The sequence below is a fragment of the Ambystoma mexicanum genome, chromosome 5q (genome assembly GCF_040938575.1).
Source record: "Ambystoma mexicanum isolate Mex_15411 chromosome 5q, UKY_AmexF1_1, whole genome shotgun sequence".
In the NCBI taxonomy this organism is placed as follows: domain Eukaryota; kingdom Metazoa; phylum Chordata; class Amphibia; order Caudata; family Ambystomatidae; genus Ambystoma; species Ambystoma mexicanum.
Genome location: NC_090933.1, coordinates 933,942,973 through 933,966,684, shown reverse-complemented (window position 1 = coordinate 933,966,684; position 23,712 = coordinate 933,942,973). Strand labels below are relative to the sequence as shown.

General features: G+C 47.0%; 1 protein-coding gene across 1 annotated transcript in view; it reads right to left on the bottom strand.

Annotated features, from left to right (window-relative positions):
• The window catches only part of GRHL2 (grainyhead like transcription factor 2), a 567,062-nt gene that overhangs the window by 177,943 nt on the left and 365,407 nt on the right, over window positions 1–23,712 (bottom strand). The window lies entirely within an intron of this gene.

Below are 23,712 nucleotides of genomic sequence, written 5' to 3'. Positions count from 1 at the left end.
TGAATGAAATCAGTCTGCAAACCATGCTGTCAACTCTTACATTGTGAGGCATGCAGGCGATTCACCACTGCTCCTGGAGACGAATGGGCTCAAAATAATGCACTATGCAATACTCTTCCATACTCTATGTTACTAAGCTAGTACTTTGCTTTCTCATACTAAAATGTAGTCTTTTACACTATACCATACCTTAAATCTAGTAGACTATTCTATGTGATTGATGTATTAGGAATAATAGATCAAATGGGAACAATTCAGCTCTGAAGAAGTCCATTGTGGCGAGCTAATATGGCCGAAACATGTCAATGAAATTAATGAAAGCTATGATATGACCATGAATCTTATAACAAAAAAAGATGTCCATCACAACTATGAGTGGTACATTATGTTGTGTGACATACGCAAAGTGTTGGTGGGTAAATTACATTAAATAGCACAGATGGTACACGTGAATATAATGCTGTTCACAATGGGAAGTGCATCCCAATTGATTTGACAGGTCAAGCTGCTAGAATGATTCTGGTGCCAGAGTAGACTCAAGGGGGATCCCAACATCTACCCCTGATAAAAGCTCACAAGTTAGACAAACAAGTGCCAGTAAGTCTCACTGCCAGTGCAGGCAGGTTGGCATGGGGGACAGCGGGTGATGATGGGCAAAGAAAAGGAGTAGACATTCAAAGCAGCAGAGATTGGCATCTTGGTTTGACGTGTGCGGGATCCAGTGCTTGGTAAATGCATATTCTTTGCTGATCAAGCATATGCTGTGAGGCAAAGTTCTAATAAGGGTCCCGTCTATGGGGCAATGATAACAGGCTTGTTTTTTCAATATATCTAAATATATAGATGACCACTGGCCCCTAACTAAAGAACAGTTGCAATCACTGGGACCGGCTCCAGGAAGGAGGAACCCATGACTGCCAGGAGAGGTTTGTTGCCTCAACATCTGAGCATAAAGAAGGCGTTGGAACTGTTGACAAAACAGGAAGCCTGCTGAGCGGGACTCCTGCCTTGGTATCAAGGCATTGTGAAAAATACAATCTGCACATGACATCAATATCACATTTCTCCAGGGGTGTTGGTAGGTCTGGAAAAGATCAGTGGCTAAGCTAATGTCGGGACTGGCGGGACTCGGGGCTAGCTAGCATTTTGGTTATAGCACCTGAACTTCTATCCGGGGCTACAACCAAAAGACCGGGGGCTATAGCCCCCACTGCCCCCGCCTAACAACGCCTCTGCATTTCTATAAACCTCTTCTTGCCAGACTCCTTCTGCTTCTAATCTATTTCATAGAACTCAGTGTAACAGACTTGCATGGTTGAAGGGCTGAGCAAACTCTACTGGGAGTTGAATTTTTGCCTTCAAGCTATTTTGCAGGCACACATGTAGGACATGGGTATCACAGCATGCATTATTGACATCATGTCAAAACTGGATTGCAAATAGTAAGCCTCTGATAACCAGTTACGTGTGTAAGTAGACTACCCAGTGGGGGTTTCCCAATAAGAGTCCTGCAAAGAAAGATTCTCAAAGACAATTATGAAATTTCAGGACTGGTTTTAGAATAAATTGTACATTAATATCCAATAACAGATATCAAAGAATCGAGGGACTTTTGACCTCCATTTGATTTGAGTTGTTTGGATTTTGTCCACAATTTGAATATATGCAATGGCTATTATGAATCTGTTTCATTTATCCTCTCCTATTCCTCTTCAAACCAGAGGACTTTTTCCTTTTTCCCCCTCTTCCTCCTCTTTTTGATCACTGGGTTTTCGTGTTTCGCTTACTACTCTTTTCACTTGCCACCATTACCTTATTTTTCAAGATGTTTAAGATTTGGTGTATATCTTTTTTGTTCAAATTTGTCACTGAACTCATTGACACCTTCTGTGACAGCATTTTTCAACATTAAATCAGTACAATTTACAAACTGAAAACATTGGGGCATATGTGGTCATATATATATATATATATATTTTACTTGTTTCATCAACCATGTATCAATATGGTCTAAACTAGAGGTGTGACTTGATCCTACAGAACCCCAGTTTTTGCTAAAACACTCCGCTGATTTAGCGCACTAGGCTATGTGTTGAGTGCATTTTTCTTCTTTTTTTAGCAGCTTTACCGTGTTGTTTTATTAAGTATACTACTTAGTCTTTGGAAAAGCAAGCAGGAAGCCACCATGTGCACCAAACTCCTCAACACCTAACATGATGAATGCCTACTGTCTATAGCATGCGCCACGATGAACCTGGCGCATTGCGTCGACAGGAAACGTGCACTTGCTGGCAGGTGAGCAGGCGAACATGTGCATATTCGTTTGGGGGAACTTGTCTCTGCTTCTCTACCGTTTTGACTGCATGCTATTATTAAGAAGGCGCAGTACAAGTAGGACTCAGATGAAAGGACGGTGAAGTGCAGGAACGATAATTCTATAGAGGGCAAGCGGTAGACGGTGAACTTGGTAAAGCCAGGCCGAGGAAGCAGTTCATCGCACTCCATGACCACACTACGCATAGAAGGCAGAACAGGCAGCATAAGGAGAGTCATGGGAGCCTGCTCCCTGTGTCACAGAACTCGCATATTGCGTGTTTGGAGACCTCGGCAGTGCCAGGAGTGAAAAGCAAGGAGAAATGGTCCATACGTTGTGAGGCATACGGGTGGTTGGAGATCCCACACTAACGGAGCGACTAAGGACAAGAATGGAGATATACCCAGGAGAACAACAGGGCTTCCTGTGCCGCAAAAGCTTGTCCATGACCTCCAGATTAGGCGCAGCATGAGCGCCAACTTTGTTACCCACATCTGTTCTGTTAACTATTCGAATTTGGAGAGGAAAAGGTAGGTACCCCAGAGCTATACTGTAACATGTAATGTGACGAGGAAGGCCGACACCCACAGCCCCAGCAAAGATGGCCGATGGGCCCAGTTATGCAGACGACCTGCATAATATTTGCAGGTGAAAGGACCACGAGCCATCGTTCTCATGGAGACATTTCAAGATGGCCCTGGAGGTTTCCAATTCAGGCTGTTGGCTGTTGCACACAACGTTTCCCCATTAACACATGTGCCTAGGACTTCCTGAAGGTAGAGCGGTTCTGCCAGCAGCTGGGCACCATGCTGTTACTACGCAATATACTGCATCATGTGTGCAGAGACTGTGCATCTCCCTTCCTCACTGACATGCAAGTGTGTGTATGGAATAATAGTCTCTGTTTGCATGTAACCTCTGTTTGCCACACAGTGGAGACCTCTGTTCACTTTCTGCAGCCACCTCAGCCATACAGGCAGGAAAGTGCTTCCCGATGGGGTGGGGTTCATGGCTTCCTATGGACCGTGGTGTTTGTGTTAGAGCAAGAAGGGAAAGGTTCCCCTGCGGCACGTGCTAGCACTGCACCCAGAACAATAGGGCCACTCAGGATGCGTCTGTTGTCTGGATGCGCCGCTAGCCATTTCCGTGTGTTTGCATCATTGTGTTGGGGAATATTTTGCATGATGGAACAAAGTTGCAACTAGAATGAAAGGCTGTCACATTTGCTCTCTTCTCGCTATTACCCACAACTCCAAATTCCAAGGTGTTTGAAGTCGGGGAATAGGCTGGTGTCCTTTCCTGGGCTGAGTCGTTAGGGGCGGACGCATCACTCCAGGGGCCCGATTAAAGGCCAGTTATTCTGGATGGTGAGCATGCTGACCTGCTCTAGTAGTCCTGTCCTGGCACATGATTTTAGCATACTTGGAATTAGTGACACCATTATGTTCTATCGTTTAGCACTTCCCATATGAGCATTAGGCAGTTCTGCTTGTGGCATGAAGGGGTGTGACGCCATTGCTGGGAGCACTCAGTGGCCCTGCTCTTGCACCCGCTGGCACTGTGACTATAACGTCAAGGCAGTAGTGCTCCGCACCTGCACTGGTGTCTCTCCGTGTCCTGGGCAGTGCTCCTGCGCTGGCAATAGGGCTTCTGTGAGATGGAAGAGCCACCAGTCTTAACACTCGAGCTTTAAATACTGGGCAGGAGAAACTTCAGTGATAATGTAACATGGTTCCATGTTTGCTGGACTCCTCCTGCTTCTACGTGCTGTAGTGATATAGACTTACAGAGTGAGGGAGGGGTCGTTATCGCAAAATAATGACCCGTCTCGGGCCATAGGTTTGCACTGTACATTGACCTTGCCGAGTTACCCAGCATCCAGCCAACTGCTATAAAGTTACCCCCAAACTGGTGGCATCCCAGTGTTGATGTTATACAACGGTTGGGAGCTGCAATGCATAAAGCAGGCAGACCCCAGAGGGATCGCCCAACCTTGAGCCCGCATGAAAATCCATGCCCGTGTAGATGCTGGAGCATTCGTATGGCGGAGCGGAAGGAGGTGGTGGAAACGCAAGTTGCGTTCCGCCCTTCCTCTCTACCATACAAATGGTTGAATATGAGCCTTAACGTAAACGTATGGCGTTACGGCCTTACACAAGGTTTTACGCCATTCATTCACACTACGTGTGCATGGAACATGAGCTCCCAAGTCTTTAACGACTTAACCGGACCAAGTTAAGTCTATAGCATCTTCATTTACGCTCCAAGGAACTCGAAACTGAGCCCTAACGTGACTTGATCACTGTCCTCCACGTAAAATTGATCTCCTATCTCTGGGACCAGACCAGGGCAGTGAAAAGGAGGGCAATATCCCCAGGAGACAGGGGTGAGCTATAGCGCGTGCTGCATATGCTGAAGCAAGACCTGCATTTCCAAACGTAAGCACTCCTTGTAACCCACAGTAGCTCTGAAATGCATTTTACAACCTGTGATTAGCTCATGGGCAACTGGCTCCTGTTTGTTTGCTTGCCTGGGCCCTACCCCTGTTACAGCCGCATGACTCGTTTACAATGTGTTGATAGGTCATGTTAAGAAGCAGATCCTCAACCTAAGCAGTGACTGCAACAGGAATTAACGGGAGTTTTGCAAGGAAGTTGCTCTTATTATAAGCTGGCAACGTAATGCACGTTTCGCTGATTTTTTAAATCCCAATGTTTTGCAACTGATGAAATCTAAACATGTGCATAACATGTTTTGGAATCTTATTTGAATTTACATGGTTTTCGTTAATTTCACTACGGCAAACAGCTGTTCAATGTTACAAGCAGGTCTGCAAGTATAAGCAGTTCAGTAAAGATGAGAGAGGAAGTTCCTTGGAACATGTATGCTGTGCACTTGTGAAAAGACCATATGCTTGGACAAATTATTACAAATAAAAGTGGACATGTTCAAAAAAACACAGAAATGGAATGCAGGGGACCGCCAACGCTTGCACTTCCATGCAGTCGGGTACCCTGCATGCAATTTTCATTACTCTCAAAGCAGAGTGCAAAAGAGAAGAGTAAAGCAGTGGGCAATCGCCTTTACGCTTCTCTGGCTGCTGGCAGGAGCTGAATCCAGACCTATTCCAGTGGAATCCACCTGGCCGCTGGCGGGAGCTGAATCCAGGCGTAATCCAATGAATCCAATCCAGGCGTATTCCAGTGGAATCCACCTGGCCGCTGGCGGGTGCTGAATCCAGGCGTATTCCAATGAACCCAATCCAGGCGTATTCCAGTGGAATCCACCTGGCCGCTGGCGGGAGCTGAATCCAGGCGTAATCCAATTAATCCAATCCAGGCGTATTCCAGTGGAATCCACCTGGCCGCTGGCGGGAGCTGAATCCAGGCGTATTCCAATGAACCCAATCCAGGCGTATTCCAGTGGAATCCACCTGGCCGCTGGCGGGAGCTGAATCCAGGCGTAATCCAATGAATCCAATCCAGGCGTATTCCAGTGGAATCCACCTGGCCGCTGGCGGGAGCTGAATCCAGGCATATTCCAATTAAATCCAGACGTATTCTAATGAACCCAATCCAGGCGTATTCCAGTGGAATCCACCTGGCCGCTGGCGGGAGCTGAATCCAGGCGTATTCCAATGAACCCAATCCAGGCGTATTCCAGTGGAATTCACCTGGCCGCTGGCGGGAGCTGAATCCAGGTGTATTCCAATGAACCCAATCCAGGCGTATTCCAGTGGAATCCACCTGGCCGCTGGCGGGAGCTGAATCCAGGCGTATTCCAATTAATCCAATCCCGGCGTATTCCAGTGGAATCCACCTGGCCGCTGGCGGGAGCTGAATCCAGGCGTATTCCAATGAACCCAATCCAGGCGTATTCCAGTGGAATCCACCTGGCCGCTGGCGGGAGCTGAATCCAAGCGTATCCCAATGAACCCAATCCAGGCGTATTCCAGTGGAATCCACCTGGCCACTGGCAGGAGCTGCATCCAGGCGTATCGCAATGAACCTAATCCAGGCGTATTCCAGTGGAATCCACCTGGCCGCTGGCAGGAGCTGAATCCAGGCGTATTCCAATGAACCCAATCCAGGCGTATTCCAGTGGAATTCACCTGGCCGCTGGCAGGAGCTGAATCCAGGCGTATTCCAATGAACCCAATCCAGACGTATTCCAGTGGAATTCACCTGGCCGCTGGCAGGAGCTGAATCCAGGCGCATTCCAATGAACCCAATCCAGGTGTATTCCAGTGGAATCCACCTGGCTGCTGGCAGGAGCTGAATCCAGGCGTATTCCATTGGAATCTTTTGCTTTTCGTCTGCATGAACATTTCATGTAGACTTAAAACCAAGTGCTCTTCCAAGATGGAGGAGGCAAGCAAAGCCGAGATGCGGTCTCCCATTGGCTGCCCTTCTACTCCTCAGGACGCAGGAAAATGGGCTGGAGCGGAATATAAAATGTAACAGCACTTCCACACTGCTCATTATAAAATGACTCCCATTGTATTGTTTGAATCCCCATTCTTGCCTCTTTACACAGGTGCTGTTTAACAAGCTCCAGGCTTCTCTACCTCTTTGCACTTTTCCATGGTGAGGGGTCAAGCAAACGGTAGCAGACCCATGCCCAGGACTTCCTTGCCACTGAGTTCATCTTGAAAACATCCAGAATGGGATGCACCCAGGCTCGCTCCTCATGGAGCGGGCTTCAATTCTAACCCTTGGTTTAAGGGAATCAGAAGGCCGCCCTTCCAGAGGAACTAGTCTGATCACAGCTGTGGGCACTATCGATGCCATTCTCCATGGCTCCTCATGTTTCGTCCAATCATCGGCCTACTGTACTCATCCTGACCTCATTAGCATCTCCAGGACAGGGAAGGACCTCGCAAGTCATGAGGATATCCTGGCCCAGTGCCCTCCATGCAGAGGAAGATAGAACACCTTGGCTTCCAACAAGGAGCATTTATTGGGGATGATTAATCTACAGAGGGCACCTGACTTGGCACTCTTGTCATGTACAGACGATATGTGGTATTTGACATCTTGTAATGAGAAATATCCCAGTCTATCGTAATTTAAGCTTTGTCATCCTATCATATTATGCGCCTTCTAATGATGGTAGAACCATCTGAGGCAAAAGCCATGCTTTGTAATTGGGGGCTTTCGTACTCTCTTTAAGTGTTGGAGTGTTTGAGAGACTGGATAGTTGTCAACCTGAAGGCTAGACGTAGCCTTACTTGAATAGTGTCTAGGTGAACCTGTTCCCGGTGTCTGTGTACAGTCGGGTCCACCCCTGTAGAGGATGTGGAGCTGCGGGTGCAAGAGTCACAGAATCACTTGAGCCCGGAATTGTGGAGGTTGATTGTGGCCGTAATACGCTTGCGCCATATCCTGCAGATGACTGTGTGTGTGGTTGTGAGGTGTTTGATACTGATTTGGTCTTTGAGTGGAAGTCAGTGCTGATGTCTCAAGATAAAATGAATGCAGGTGTCCTCTTGGTCTTCAGGTATGACTATGACTTTGCTGCTTTGTATTGATTGAAGACGTTGAGGGATCCGCACTCTACCTTCCATCTTTTTTGGTCCTCGTTTCATTGTGAGGAATCCCCTGCCAGTTTTCAGCATCGCTCACAAACCGAAGCCCTGGTGGCCCATCAAAACCAACGTGAGTCATTGATGTTTGTGGCAGGGGAAGAGGGATTTAATTTTGGAATGTGTGAGAAGAGGGTGGGGATTGTGGGAGAGAGCAGGGCAGACCTCGAGGCGAAATAAGCAGGAATTCTTGTCCATGCCCCAATAAATGCCTGACAAATGCCTTGCACTGCATCGCCAGACAACGTCCCAGCAGGCCACTGAGCATAGCACTTGAGCATGCTAAATTAAAGTTTCTGGCATCTCCCAACCTGCTAATCAACATACTAAAGAAAGTGAAATGAGTGACTGCAGTCCTCAAAATTTAAGATGCCCTTTCACTGAACCTTAAATTCCCCCCTTCCATAAGCCTTAGCAGGTATTGTAATGCATGAGGTTTCACACCACCCCTTTCCCTCTTCTTCCAACTCACTCCCCTCTTTCTTCGACTAACCAACTCACCTCTAAGATCGCCTACCACCTTACACTGCACCCAAAAACCTGCCACAGACAGCCACCATAGTCCTACCATTAGTACATCAATCCTAATCGAGCAACGACTAAGCTCTTCCCTTTAGCCCTGTCACACTGTCCCAGCTCAGCGGCTAAACAGACCCAAAGTGCTGTAGCCTATCAGATCTTGGGCTCTTCCCTATGTATAACATACTCCCAAGTTTCTTCTGCCAAATCCACAGAAAGCAGATTGGCCCTCAGTAACTGGTTAATTCAGAACCACCCATCAACACCACAGGTTTCTCATCTGCCTTTCCCACTGTCCCGCTAATGAACACATCCCCTCTTTTTTCCTACAGAACCAAGCGCAGCAAGGCCACCAATAGGTGCGGATGGTGCTATACAAAACCACTTACATCTCATTACATTACTTGTGATTTGTTTTTCAATGCTCGGCCCAGAAGCACTATGCAATCTTCCAGCTTTGCTGCAAGCATTGCATAAGTAGTTGTAGTAAGGCTCTGTCCAGACATGAAGAGGTGGATGTAGTTTATGGTTGTTTTTATGGTTTACTGCGGAGCGTATGGTAAATTACAGGGTTTTCACTTTGTTAAAGGTGAGGATTTGAGGTCTGACAAAGGAGATACACTTCTAGGGGTGGTTATGCTGCGTGTTTGGAGTGAGCACATTATTGTTCTGTTGTTGTCACATTAAGATTTAAGACATTTTCCGCCATCCAGAATTTAATGTTGAACTGCAGGGTGCCAGGCAGCACTGTGCCAATAATGAGAGCATCATTGGTTTGTGGGATACGTTGGTTGTCAATTACATAGCAGGTACAGTTCGGAACTTTGTGCAAAAATGTGAATTTTATTTTTGCTTTTGCTTTTTTACAATGTCTTCTCCGAGTCTGCCACTGGAATGGTTTAAGACGTGGTTTAGAAGCCGAGGCCTCAAGTGCAAATGGTGGTGATAGTAAAAACATTTGATATTGTAAATATCTCCAATATTTAACATCTGTGAAAGCATCACGAAGTAAGACACAGGCAACAGACTTAAAAGTCAACAAAAGATATGTATTAACTTGTATGTCAGGGTGGTTGTAGACATAGCTTGCCCTATGCTAAGGTGGGATTTCCCTACCTAAACAAAACTAAGTAAAGCCAAAGAGTTCAACTTAAAAGTCCGCCTGTGTCCAAAACCTATCCTCACTCTCACAACTAAAGCTAAACAATGGATATGGATGTCAAAGTCAAAGAAAATAGTGTTCAACTCAAAGTTCTGAGCCTCTTCCAGCTCACAGCGTTCTCTCAGCTTCCCTTCCCCAAGCGTAAGAAAGTTCCATGAAGAAGTTTCAAAGTTTACCTTTCTTCTGTTCAAGGGGATACAGTTCAGACTCTGGTCCCAAGACAAGTGTAGTCCTTTACGTCTCAGGGTTCCCTTCCCCAGGACTTCAATGTCCCTGTTGACACTTGCTACACTTTTCTCCAAAAGTCTTAACACAATCTGGGGTGACCTGGCCCTCCTTCTGGCTTTCCTTGCCAGTAACTTTGGCAGCGGCTGTTTCACTTTTCACCATTCAGGGATCTCTGGTCTAGGCGCAGTTGACAGACCACACAGTCGCGCACCCAGAATCCCTGGCCTCCTCAGCCCACGTAGATTGCTTGGCACTTTGTCCTGTGCACCAAGTCACCCTCACTTGTTTCCTTTTATCAGCCTCTTGGATTAGTGTTTAATCTTGCTCTCCTCTGGCTTCTCCTTGATAGCCTTGTGGCTCTGCCACCACGTGTCACACACCCCTTGTGGACCACAACACAAGTCCTGGGAGCTACGATGCACCCAGGAGGGGTGACATGCAACACTTGCCTCGAATTTATACCCATGATAGCATGTGCACACATCACCCAAATGACGGGTTTTGCAATAAGGGCGACCTAAAATACATATTGAGCAAAGCCGAAGTGTTTAAAGGGTAAACAAAAACAGAAGGGAAGGGTGGCAGATGGAAGTGAAAGTAAAAAAGAGAAAAAAAAACACTTTTGCAAAGAAAAGGTTATATACAAAGAGGTTATGAAACAGATAGCACACCCAGGGCCCTACAGCACAGTCTGAAAGAGATTGGATTGGAAGTGGGGCTTTAGGGGAAAGAAACGGGTTAAATGAGCCCCACAAAAAAGCCATTGAAATGATTTGAAGTGGTAAATGCTTTGATAGCCGGTTATTTTTTTTTTTTTAGCAATGGTACGTGTACCCATATTCGGCCAAGTTATAGTTCTGGTGAATTATATGCGTGAAATGATAGGTTGTTCTCGTCTTTAAAACGTGAAGTGCCGGCTGTGAAGTTTGCAGACTTGGAATGTGTGTTTACCAAGTGCCCCGCGAGGCAACCTTCGACCTCATGAATCCGTCACACTATGGTGTCCCTCACGGGTTAAAAGGCGTCCAACAGCACTGCTTTTATGTTCAGTAAGTGCAGCTTTACGAGCCCTCTTGCTTTCCATTAGCTTATAAAGCCCATTCAGGGGCCAGGCCTTTGTTTCCCTTCAATAGTAAAATCTCCGGCAAATGTTTGCTTTCCTCTGTTGAAGTCTCATTAACCCGCGCCACGCCCTGGCCTGTGCACACAGCGGCAGGCAGCAGAGGAGCCGGCCTTGTGCTTCCTGGCCCTGTGAATGCGCCGGGCTTTCCAGATTACCATCAGAAACTGCTCTCTCTCTGCTGCTGCTGGTGACTCACTCACTTGGCATCAAAGCCGCCATGGCTGCCCGGTCTGCAACACGGGGTAAATCAAAGCTCGACATCAAGAGTAACTAGGCGAGGGACATGGACTCACCGGTCCTCAAGCCGGCCACTTTCATATCGGTGCTGCTTGTGGGGTGTGACCCTCCCATGTGTATTGCCCCTTTAAGGGGATGTGTCCCTCCCATGTGTGTTGCCCCTTTAAGATGGTCATGGCCCAAGTTACTAAAGGGAGCCCCTGCAGGCACGTGAAACAGAACTGCCGCAGACCCCAGAAGAGGATGGTCTGAGTCCGTGTCTCATTTGAGGATGTAGGCCACAGGTCTACCCGTGGGAGGTACAGGCCTGCAGGCCCCCGATGACGGTGGCAGAGGCCCGCATGGTCAGGGGCCTGGCAGGCTGTGCCCCCACCATCCCCGATGGTGCTGGTGTCCCAAAGTACCATGGGGCCAGCTAGATGTCCAGGGCAGGCCCCAAACCCCCACAGGCACTCGGCCTGTCGTGTGCTGAAGGTAGCAGCACCCAAAGTCAGTTGTGTTTGGGCATGTATAAGATCCCTGCTTCATGAACCCCTTCATCTTTGTTTTAGCTTTATGAAGAGTGGTCTAGGCCTAAGGGCAGAGGGCTGTGCGCCATTTAACAGTCAAGACTCTCATTCTACCATAATTATACAGACATATTATTGCATTATTAGACTATATTCAGTGTTAGCAGGGTTAGCAGGGTTAAGCTAATAGCAGTCTAACATTTTATTGTGGCAATAACCGCAGAGCCGGCAGGCCATTACCGGCTATGGTAATGCCCCTGGTAATGCCCCTGGGGCCTCAAGTTACAGGCCTGAGCGCTGCAAGGGCCTTAACAGTGGGCCTGCAGCATTACCATAAGGCAGTAATGGCCCGCCAGTGAGGCAGTTATTGGCATTAGTATTCCGGGGTCTGCAGGCTCGGGATACTGGCTTTCTAGAGTTTGCAGCCCCGTACCACTAATGGTTTACGAAACCTTTCCATGCGGCATGTCTTTGCCGTTTGAAAAGGGTTCATTGCAGTACGCGCTGGTTCTAGGAACACTAGACCGCACGTACTGCTTCATTAGTACGGAGCAACAGGGCGCCATTTTGGGCAAAGTTGCTCCATACTAATGAGGAGACCATTGGTAATAATGATTCGGGGACAAAGCATTACTGTACTAAATTGTATTTGATCAGAAATAGAGCATAAACGAAACAAACGCCATATACATAGGAATAGATGGTACATTTGTGCTAGGGACAGACTTTAATAATCTTCTTTCTTCCACCTCTTATGTGCCTTGTAGTGGGTGACGCCCCAACTCATCCCCCTACATATCCTGAGGACAGCTTTGACAGTTGAGTGTTTTCAGCACCATGATGCCTTATAAGCCTTGTTACCATACCATATCACACCGTGCCATACATGGTCAAAGTTCTCACCTGGGAACATCTCTTATCCTCCATATTTATTGGAGATCGCATGGCTGGTACCTGTTCTTCGAACAATTGTGCTTTGTCTACTAGATATGTGTTGTTGCCACTTCCCATTTCTGGTCAATCGAATCCCAAGATAATAAAACAACAAAACTTTTTTCTTGTTTCCCTCTTGAAATTAAAAGAAGCATTTGATACGTTATATCTATTACACAACATGAATACTGTTTTTGAAGTATCAACGTTCAAACAACAGTCATCACAAAACTGATTTTAAATTCTAGTTACCTGTTCATTATTGTCCATATTAGTGGAGCGTCGAAAGCTACTTAAAGGATATTCAGAGGTAGCCCATTTATATCCGCAAAAAAAAGAAGGGAGGCCAGACATAACCTTGTGTGACCCCCATTTTCACACCAAGAGTTGTTAGAACACTGTAGTCTCCAGGGTTTCTAAAATTATCCATAGAAATGACCTATCAACACCACCAAATCTGAACCACGCATCTTTGAACTGGAACAGTTCCATACTGACCCTTTTTTTTCTAAAACCACCCTTTAAGTCTGTCATGATCTTTTTATCCACAGCCCTTTCTTCCAGCCATGCTAAGATTACCTTACCATAGATTTTTAAGGCACTGTCGAGGAGCGATATCGGACGATAATTCTCTGGAAGGTCTCTATTCCCTTTCCTTTATAGATTGACTATATCAGCCGTTCTCCAGCAGCTCGGGATGTTATGCGTTTTGTTAATGATATTAAAGATTTCAGTGAGGAATGGTATCCAAATCTTCGTCTAAAGTGGTACTATTATCAGATCCCATTATAGTGCATCAACTATACTGTCAAAATGTTACACAGATCAATACAGAGGAAACCAGCAGTAGAGAGAGGAAGGTAGGCAAGATGGTTGAACAATTGGCAGAATACTGGCCCCTACCACCTAGGCACAATTCGAAGTGGAGATCCCCCCACCTGGGCAACCTGTAAAGAAAAGATGTATCACAAGCCCTGTCCATGTATTGTTCTATGAGTCTTATTTCCCTCTACAATAGTTCTACAGCCCCAATGTACCTGGAATTGTAGCGTTCGTCGACGGGAAATCGACGGCCCTTCTTGAGTGCCCTCCCTTTAAGGCAGGAGTCACGGGTTGTCGAATGTCTGACGGAGAACAGGGTGAACTACGGCGGTGAAGTGGCACCTTTGTTCCTAGCGGTGCCCGTCGATGACGGAGTGTTGGCATCCTGCAAGGAAGAGTCGTGCGGGGCACCTCTGTGACGATAGTTCTGGACCACAAAGAGATGATGAAGAACTGTGGTCCAACTGGATGCTCCTCGGCGCGTCGACGATCAGGCTTTCTCCAGCGGGATAAAGCGGGTGGCGATGCAGACGAGAGCGTCCTCGGATAAAATGAAGTTCTTAGGCAAACTGGAGCACGGGGGCTCCAGTCATCGATGGCGGTCGTCGACAGTGGCGGACAACAGTCCGGGCGCTTCTCTTTGGGATTCCGCTGCAGTCACCGTCTCCGGTCGGCAGCCTGTCGTAGGGCCGTCTACCAGGGAGCTTTGGCAAAGATCAGCTGGTGCACGATGGTCCCTCGCAGCTCGGAAAGAGGGTGCCTTACCAGGTCCTCTCTGGGTCAGTCTTTGGAAACACAGCAGCTTTCTGATTGATGAAGGAGAGCAACAACAATTCTTCTCTTCCAGCAGGGCTTCAAGGTTAAGCTTCAGTTTCAACTCCAGTTTCTCTTCAGCTTCTGAACACGAATTCTAGCAGTGAGAGGCCCCCAGATATACTAGTTGATCTCCCAGGGCATTCATGCAGGCAGGCATCCAATCAGGTGCATCGTGCATTCAGGCCATTCACTCCTCTCCAGACACTCACAACAAGTTATGTGTATTGGGACAGGTACCCAGCCATTCAACACTCCACACTGCATTCATACCAGTTTCAGGCAGGGCCGTCTCAGTCATTGTGTCAAACACCAGATACTAGACACCCACAACACAGAATGCGTATTTGTCACACACTCCATTCACCCAGGTCCCACCCACAGGGTGTACGCACAACATACAGTCACTGCGAAGGCTCCAGCTTGTCTGGCCTGGACTTCACAACAACACCATATATGGAACTTCCACCCAACAGCCAGTCAGGGGGAAGGGACAGAGTCAGGGCTTGCCAGGACTTTGGGAAAACAAGGTAACAGGCAATAGAAAGCAAGAGGCCACAGGGGCCATCTTGTTTCCTATCAATGTCAGAGCCTGGGTATCCCAAAATGGAGGATACTCGGAGCACCTGTCAAATTCAGCATGGAGCTGCCACCAGCCCATACCCTGCTCTGTGGGCCACACACAGGTGCCCCAAAACATAAACTAGGGGCACAGGGTTGTACCCCCACCCATGGCTGCCATAAGGGTATCCCATGGGTCTGTTCACCAAACCAAAAGAGAGAGCTGCACCGCCAGGAGTCCCACATGAACTCCTGTGCGAAAAACATGACAGAACACACGATAAAAAGCAGTAAAGGACAAGGATATGGAGGCCCTGTCCCTCCGATGCATTTCCAGCATCACACAGACCTAGCGATAGGAGGAGACAAGGTATTAACAATGCCAGAAATAGTGTTTTGATAATATTCCACAAGGACTTCAGTCGAGTTGGTAGGGGTGAGATTGTTCAACAAAGGGAAGGAAAGTTCACAGAATCCCTCTGATGCAATATTCCAGATATATCTTGTGATGGTCATTAAGTGTGGGTTGGAATTCACTTTAGCTAGTTTCATGGGTAGGAGCAGACTGAAGGTGATGAGATAACGATTTGACCAAGGGCATAAAGAAATATGCAGAGATTCTGTGGAAGGTTTGTCCATCCCTGTGAGTGGCCTTTTTAACCAACTGTCTAAAGCCGTAGGCCTGGCTGGTCTCAAGAAGAGGATTAGCCCCAGAGTCATCTTTGTGATATGCCCACAGGTTAAAGTCGCCCATGATGATCACGTGAAGATACCTTCATAAAGTCACCAATAGGCATCATGAGCTGTTCTTCAAAAATTCTCCCTTTAGTACTCTGCAATCCTCATCAAACCAGGAGATGCCCCGTTGTGACATTTAGGTTATTAGCATAGGTCAAATACGGAGACAGATTTTCACAAATAGTACAGTAGCAGAAATCTATATCAACATCATTGGTAGGTATAGAATCCTAAAAAACGTGCAAAACAGGAATTAAATTGCCATAAATACATGGTAGATATTTTTCAGCATTGAAATATGACAATTCTCTTAGCTTTACCTCTGTATGTCTGCTAGTAAATTAATGTTAATATTAAACAAAGTAACTTTATTAACCCAAACTCTAAAAACGTATTTTCTATGGCATCAGAGTTTACACATTTAAAAATGGAAGCAACTACGTTCTAAGACTTTATCGTCATCATCAGTTAAATCACAAAGGCTTTCCAAAGGTTTACATCTCCTGATACAATAATCCAAATATTTACAAACTTTCTCCCTAAGATCATTTACCAGTTTATATAACATATCTGATGAACTACATTCTATTCCTCTGTCTCTTGATCTCATAGAGACATCAAATAGAACTATAACTGGAGTGAATGAGCGCATTAATATTAGACAAAATAAATTGGTGCAATTAGTCTCAACCAATGAGACATTCATATTCAAACCAATTTTGACCAATATATTTGAACCCCCACTTGGCATACCTCTTGGGTACTTTACTGCCGGAAGACTGAAGTTGTTATATCCTGGGATGTTAATCAGGTTTACTGTGCATCTCTCCTGAAAGTAAATTATATGTTATTACTGTATAGAAGCCAGGTCAATCTGTGTCCTCTCTTGGGAGATAGACTTGCTGTGATCTATTACATGATTGAAACATCCAGCAATTATATAATGGAAGGTCCATTGTTATAACCACGGTTTACAGGTGGGGATGACTTTGTCATTTACCTTCTTCCATTCGGATATTATTTTTATTTATTTAGTTGATTTAATCAAATTAATGATTTTTACAAACGAATCGAAATCAAAATGAAGTGAAGAACAAAGAGTAGAGCTGAAGGCTGAAAGCTGAGAAGGAAAGGGAAACTGAAGTGAGACCGAAAAAAAAAAAAAAAAAAAAAAAAAATGAATGAATGTTGAGTAGAACTTAAGTTTTCAGAGAGATAAAATAAACTTCAGAGTCTGTGTAGTAGCGATAGTCCAGGTATTTCTTTCTCCGCTCATCAGACGTGTCCACCACATTTCTTCTTCCCTGGTTTATGATGCAGAAAGGTGTGGTAGCAGAAATTTCTCACCTACGGCTCTGGTTCCTGGGCAATTTAAAAGGAGATGGCGTATGGTTTCTACGTGTGTCTCGTTTTTGCAGAAACGACACGTGTTCGAGTTACTTTGTCCTCTGAGTTTTAAGATCTCATTTGTCGGCAGTAGGTTCAGACGCGCTCTCAAGAACAAGTTTCTGGCAGCTTTATTTGGGAACTTGCTCAAGTAGTTCGGAACAATGTTTAGTTTGCTCTGATGGGCAGGCAAATGGCTGACTGATTTGCTTTAGATGCATTGTTCAAGGTTTCAATCCAGTCAAGCTCACTGATTTTCCTTTTTATTTTTAGCGAATTGCCGATGAGATCCTGCTCCGAAGAGTTAATTTCCACAAGCTTCTTTTTACGAGCCATTTCCCAAGATTTTAGCACAGAGGGGGAAGATGTCAATAGTTCCGTGCGTACGATAGCTAGCACATGAGGACAGTCCAAAAGCAACAACTTCCTATACAGTATCATCGATTTGATTTCCATGGTCCCTTCCAACGATAATAGGCCAAGCTCTCTTATGATCAAGGGGGCCGATGTTGACTTGGGGAGACCTAGAACAGTGCGCCAAAATAGACCCTCTAACTTCAGCCACAAGTTTGTAGGTGTGTGAGGGAGGGCTTCTGCAACATAGGTGAGGGATGGCACCACCTTCATCTTGTAAAATTTAATCAGGGAAAAACCACCGAACTTGTTGTCCAATGCCCGAACTTGTTGTCCAATGCCCGGCCTTGTGCCGCTAGGTTTTTTACTTTGGTCATTAAGCAACTTTGGAGGGTTGCGTTTATACTCGAGCAGTCCAGTGCTACTCCCAAGTATGTGATATTTGCGACTTTTTCCAGTGCTACCCCATCCAGGTACCAGGCAAGTTTTTCCTTTGGATGTTTCTGTTTTTCCATTATCAGGATCTTGGTTTTGGCTGTGTTTATAGTTAGATCATTCGTTTGAATATATGTCGCCAGATGGTCAAGTTGACGCTGGAGACCAATAGGAGTCAAATCCATTAAGATTAGGTCATCAGCATAGAGTAGTCTCGATGTTTTCGACTTGCCCATAGTTGGTGGAAAGGAGCGGATTGTTTGCTCTGAGGCTTTGAAATCGCTGAGATAGGCAATGAAGAGTGATGGAGCAAGGGGGCAACCCTGTTTCACTCCGCGGTCAACTGGGATTTCAGATGATAACAAACCAGCCTGAGTTAGTCTCACTCGCACCCTTGTTTCTTGATGTAATGCTTGAATCGGTTGGAGGAGTTCAGCCGGGCATTTCCAAAGACTCAGTTTTCTCCACAGGCGCTCACGGTTTACTTGATCGAAAGCTTGCGCCAGATCTATGAACGCTAAAAACACTCGTGGGCCTCCTCCCAACACCTTACTTTTGAGTGCGCTGAGAAACATGATGTTAGTGGTTGTACCGCTGTTTTTTGTAAATCCCGTTTGAAACGGGTCAGCGCATTCGGCCTCCCTGGCCCAATCCTGAAATTTTTGTAGTAATAGAGAACTAAACACCTTACCGACCGTATCCAGAAGTGCGATAGGGCGGTAGTTTTTTGGATCTTCTTTCTGGCCCTTTTTGAATATCGGGACTATGATAGATGTTGTCCATGAAGACGGAATTTGCCTTGCCTGTTTGCAGCGTTTGAAGATTTCACTTATCAACACAGCCCACTGACTTGGATATTTCTTCAGGTCGAGGTTTGTTATTCCGTCCGGGCCGGGTGCTCGCGATGGTTTCAGTCTATGCAGGACTTTGAGGATCTCAGATTCACTGCTCAAATCTATCCATGGTGCTAGTTTTGTAGTAAGTTCGAAGAGGCTTGACGGTGCAGGCGCTTTGAACAGATTTGAATAGAATGTTATCCAAGTTATTTCCCCAATAGGGTTTGATGGTAGAATCTCGTGAGGCGACAAAGAAGATCTTAAGAGTGCCCAGAACTCTCGGGGGTGGTGGCCGCAGACAAGCTTCAACATGGCTTCGGCATCTTGTTGGTAAAAATTGCTACAGTGGTGCCTGAGCCATGATTTGTAAGATTTCTTTTCTTGATTCAAGGTTGCCTGATTTTCAGGTGAGGGAAAAACACCGAATTTTCTTCTGGCTCGCCTTACTGATCTCCGTTTTAGGACCAGTTCTTTGCTGTATTGATGTCTAGCACAATCGTTATTTTGTCTGAGGCCAGCAAGTTTAGCTCTAAAAGGAACCAGAAGTGGTTGATAGTCTGGTAATTGCGGGTCACTCAGTAGGTTGTGCTCATTTTCAATTGCCAAATATTGAGCCTGTATCTTTAAGATTGAGGTTTCTGAGAGTCTTAGGCGATTTTGCTGGTTATTTAACTCCACTTGTGCTGGCGTAACTGAGTTCACAAGCCTTGTAGTCTTCCATTTCAATACAAGCAGGTTATGGTCGCTGGCCGAGGACCTACGTACCTCGAACAAAGTGGTCAACGCTGCCAAGAGCCTGCTTATGAAGATGTGGTCGAGGTCCGCTGAGGAGTTACCTCTTTCCCAGGTGGGCGGCCTCTCACCTCTGGGGAAGAAATCCTCAGCACAGAGCAGATCACGAGATGACATCAACGACAACCAAGCCACGCCACGTTTGCTTCTTAAGGTCGAAAAAAGAGGAGGGTCACCGGCTGAATCATGTGGTAACCAGGTGGCATTTAGATCTCCGCAGATGATTAGCAGGGCCTCAGGACACCCTACTCGTGCTTCATCGATTGAGTCCTCAATCAGTGCTATGAGGAGTGAATCAGTCATAACCGCGGGATTCCAATAGACATATATGATTAAAGATTGTGTTTTGGGCTTTCCCTTTTTCACCTCGGCATCAATCCAAATAACTTCCGTGGCCAATAAGTGAGTTGTCACTCTCAGAGTGTTCTTTAAGTGTAGGCCGGATCCACAGCGAATTGCAGTTATAAGGCCTGATGACGGTCGGCCAAAAGGTCCTTTAACAGCTGGAGCAAATGTCAAATCGTATCCGTCTATGGAGGGGCGTTCTATCATCCAAGTTTCTTGCAAGCAGATGATATCTAAACACCCCAAGTTTAGGTCTCCTTGTTTCGTTAGATGCTGGAATCCACGAGTATTCCATGACCCCAAAGAGAGATCTGGTTTACCAGTTAGTAGTGTAGAGGCAAGTGGTGCGGACAGACGCTCAACGAATTGCTATTTGTTCTTTTTTATCGTCAGTGCGTTGGGCAACCATGCCCATTGTTCCGCTGGTGGAACTTGTTGTTGAAGTTCATGAGTGCCGGTCTCTTTGCCCCCCGGTAATTGATGTATGGTTCTTATGATTCTCGACCTGGGTCCCTGAGGACATCTTCCTATACCCAAAGGATCCTTAAGGGCAATTCCGTCTATCTTTGTGGCCATTTTGGGACACTGACTCTCCTCTTTGCCACTGGGGTTCAAAGGAGAAGACCAGGGGGAGGCATTCTGTAAAGCTGGCTCATTGTGTGTAGAAGTTTGTCTGGATCCTCTCTCCTCGCCAGGTCTTGAGTGCGATTGTAGTTTATTACTCCTCGTGGCTGCGATACGAGGTGTAACTGAATTAGTCGATTCTGATGGTTTCCTGGGGGGGGGGTAAATAGAGCACTCTCTTCCAATTCAAACAGGTCAAAGCCCATTTTTAATAGATGTTCCGCCGCCTCGGAGATCCTCACTTTGGCCCAGTTCGTTTGCACGTGCAAGTAAGCGCATGCCATTTTCCCTTGATGAAAAGGTTCGACCCTGGCAAGGTCGTTTGATTCGACTTTTCTGAGCGATGGTACGCATTTAAGAAGTTGTAGCAGGTAGCTTCTATTCAATATCACGTACTTTCTGTTATTTGGCAACTGTTCGATTTTGAAGTTTCTTTTTGATTTAGAAGCATGTGCCATTGACCCTCGCCCTTTGTTTTCACCAGATTTAGAGTGGTGCAGCTTTTGCTTATCTTTCGTATTTGTAGCTGGGGAAAGTCGATTATCCGAAAACCCTTTGTCCCGGGTGGCGTGCACCCATTTAGTTACAGAAGGGGAACTTGGTCTTAAAGGAGAATCGTTTCTTCTAACCCCCGGTCTTAAGCGAGGATTTTCGGAATTGAGCTCTCCCCTTTCCGCTTCTTGGAAGTTAGTATGGTGCCGTTTGGGGCTACTGTCCTTCAGCGGACCCACCCCCCAGCTACACTTTTTTTGAAGCTTCTTACAGTGACTTTCCAATGTACAAAAGGGAGAGGGCTCCTCGTCCATATGATGAGAGTTGTTAGTTGATTCCTGATCATCAGATAGTGTGTAAACACTACAATTCAGTAAGTCCTCATCTATCGCATGCTCAGATTCCTTATTTACAGGAACGCTATCTAGTACATTGGACGCCGACTTCAGACTTCGGATTTCCCGTTCAGCCACTGCTTTAGGTGGTTCACAATTAAGGGGAGTCTCAGACCCATGGTTCCTTTTGCCTTTGTCTTTCCCCGACTGTACTTTGTTAATAGTCGGTTGAGGAGAAAAGAACTTGATAGTCATTTGCTTTTGGGTCGTGAGGTGACCTTTTGTTACAAGAGTAGCCTCCTTAGCTTTCCTGTCCGGAACAGACCCCTGGTCTATTGTGATTACATTCGGTTCATCACATATTGCTCCATTTCCCTTAGCCTTGGTGGACTGTGGCTTGTCTTTATCGGACCCTCACACAGGGGCACGTGGCTGACAGTTGTTCTTAGTTCATCAAGTTGGAATTGCGAACTTGGGGCCAGAGTCTGGGAACTAACATCCACCAAGAGGCCTTTTGTTGATTGTGTTGAGGACTGACCAAACCCCTCGTCTTTGGCGCCCTTTTCCATTTTGTTGTTCAGTGCGTTGATATAGCCTTCCAAAAGAATTAGACGGCTATTCATCATCGCTATAATGGAGGTATGATCTCTCATTGAGTCGTTTATTGACTCATATAGTTTGCAAAAAGGAGCCATGGCCAGAGTTACAGTTGACATAATGAGTCTTAGATCAGTCTTTTTAGACGAGGTGTCTTTTGTAGGCTTTCCTCCATTCTCATTAGAACGTATGGGGCTCGTTGAGCTAGATACCGTTTAGGTGCTCCCAAACAGCGGGCCAATGGAAGGACTGGGGATCCCAGGACTCGTTTGTGCCACCACTGCGGGGCCCTTTTCTTGCATAAAAGGCTCAATGGGGACCGGGACTTTCCCTTGCGTAGCTAAGCAGGGCACCTCGATAGACCCCTGATCAAATTCATCCGGAGTCGTAGGTGCTGAGACGCTGATTTCTGTGTCGTTTACATAAGAGGAAATGAAAGCGGGATCTTCGACACCACTTAAGTCGATGATAGTGGACACCGGAGATCTTAAACATGCCTGTTTTTGCAATAAAGACTTGGCTGTCGATGGTGTAGCTGCTGAAACCACCGACCCAACCGGCAGTGGCCTGGCAAGGGGGCCCGTTGCTTCAAGGGCCGTAAAAACAGCTGATGATGATTGGGAGTTTGAGAAGTTGGTAGCTCTCTCCAGGTCGGTTGTAGGCTTGATAGGTGGGATTTGCGGGGGTGGTACACCAGTTCGGGGAGAGCCAAAATGCCACCTCGCAGCCCTTATCAAAGGGTCGAACAACCCCATGTCAGGAGGAGCCGCTTCAGTTGAAACCGCTCGGTTCGCTCCCTCCCGGCATCCACCTCTAGAGGATGCGCCCCTAATTGAGCTTCGCCAACATCTGGGGGAGGGGGATGCAGGGTCGGTGCCACTATAAGGCGGTTTGCGTCCAAACTTATCTGAACTGGCAGATCGTCCGCCAGCGCTGCCTCTCCACTGACCTCATCGCCAACCTGAAAACTAGGGCTTCGAGCCCTTGGGCGTGATGAACACGGAGGGTCAGCGGGAGGTAGCTTGTCGCCCGCCGCCCCCTCTTCACCCACCAGACCCACCAGTCCCTCCTCACCTGCGACACACGGCGCTTCCTCTCCTCCGAGGGGGAACTCTGCACACGCTTCACACGGCGGGGGGTGACTGGCGGTCGCGGGGGACTTCTCCATTGGCTGGGGACAGGCAGGAAGACAAACAGGTGGGCAAGCAGACAGTGAAGACTCCCGGGCGTCCAGCTGGCATGCTCCCGGGTCCTGGTTCACTGCTACAGAGGGTCCGGGTATGATGAGGGCCAGTCTTGACACAGAAGAGTCTGCCTCGGAATCCGAGTGAGGCTGCTTGAGCGCGAGGATCATCTTTGATTTGGCGCTCCGCAATCAGGGACCCAGGGTCTCGGTTTGTAATAGTGTTGACTCCGGGTAAGTGGCGGAGGTCGAAGCGCCAGCCAAAGTCAAAGTCTTTTTGGTCGCCGCAGCGGCAGACACTTGGGACACTAGGGGAGTGCGGCTTTTTTCTGCTGGCAGGCCGCCCTGCCCTAGCTGCCATAGACTGCAGAAACTGCCACTCTGCAGCCACTCCGCGGCCGCTCCGCGGGAAAGAGGGGTTTTGAATGAAAAGTCCAACCCTCTCAGTAGTAGGCACTGAAAACAGACTCCAAAACACAGGAATCCAACAAGAACTCGTAGAACGCTGCAGAGACTGCCACTCTGCAGCCACTCCGCGGCCGCTCCGCGGGAAAGAGGGGTTTTGAATGAAAAGTCCAACCCTCTCAGTAGTAGGCACTGAAAACAGACTCCAAAACACAGGAATCCAACAGGTACTCGTAGAACGCTGCAGAGACTGCCACTCTGCAGCCACTCCGCGGCCGCTCCGCGGGAAAGAGGGGTTTTGAATGAAAAGTCCAACCCTCTCAGTAGTAGGCACTGAAAACAGACTCCAAAACACAGGAATCCAACAGGAACTCGTAGAACGCTG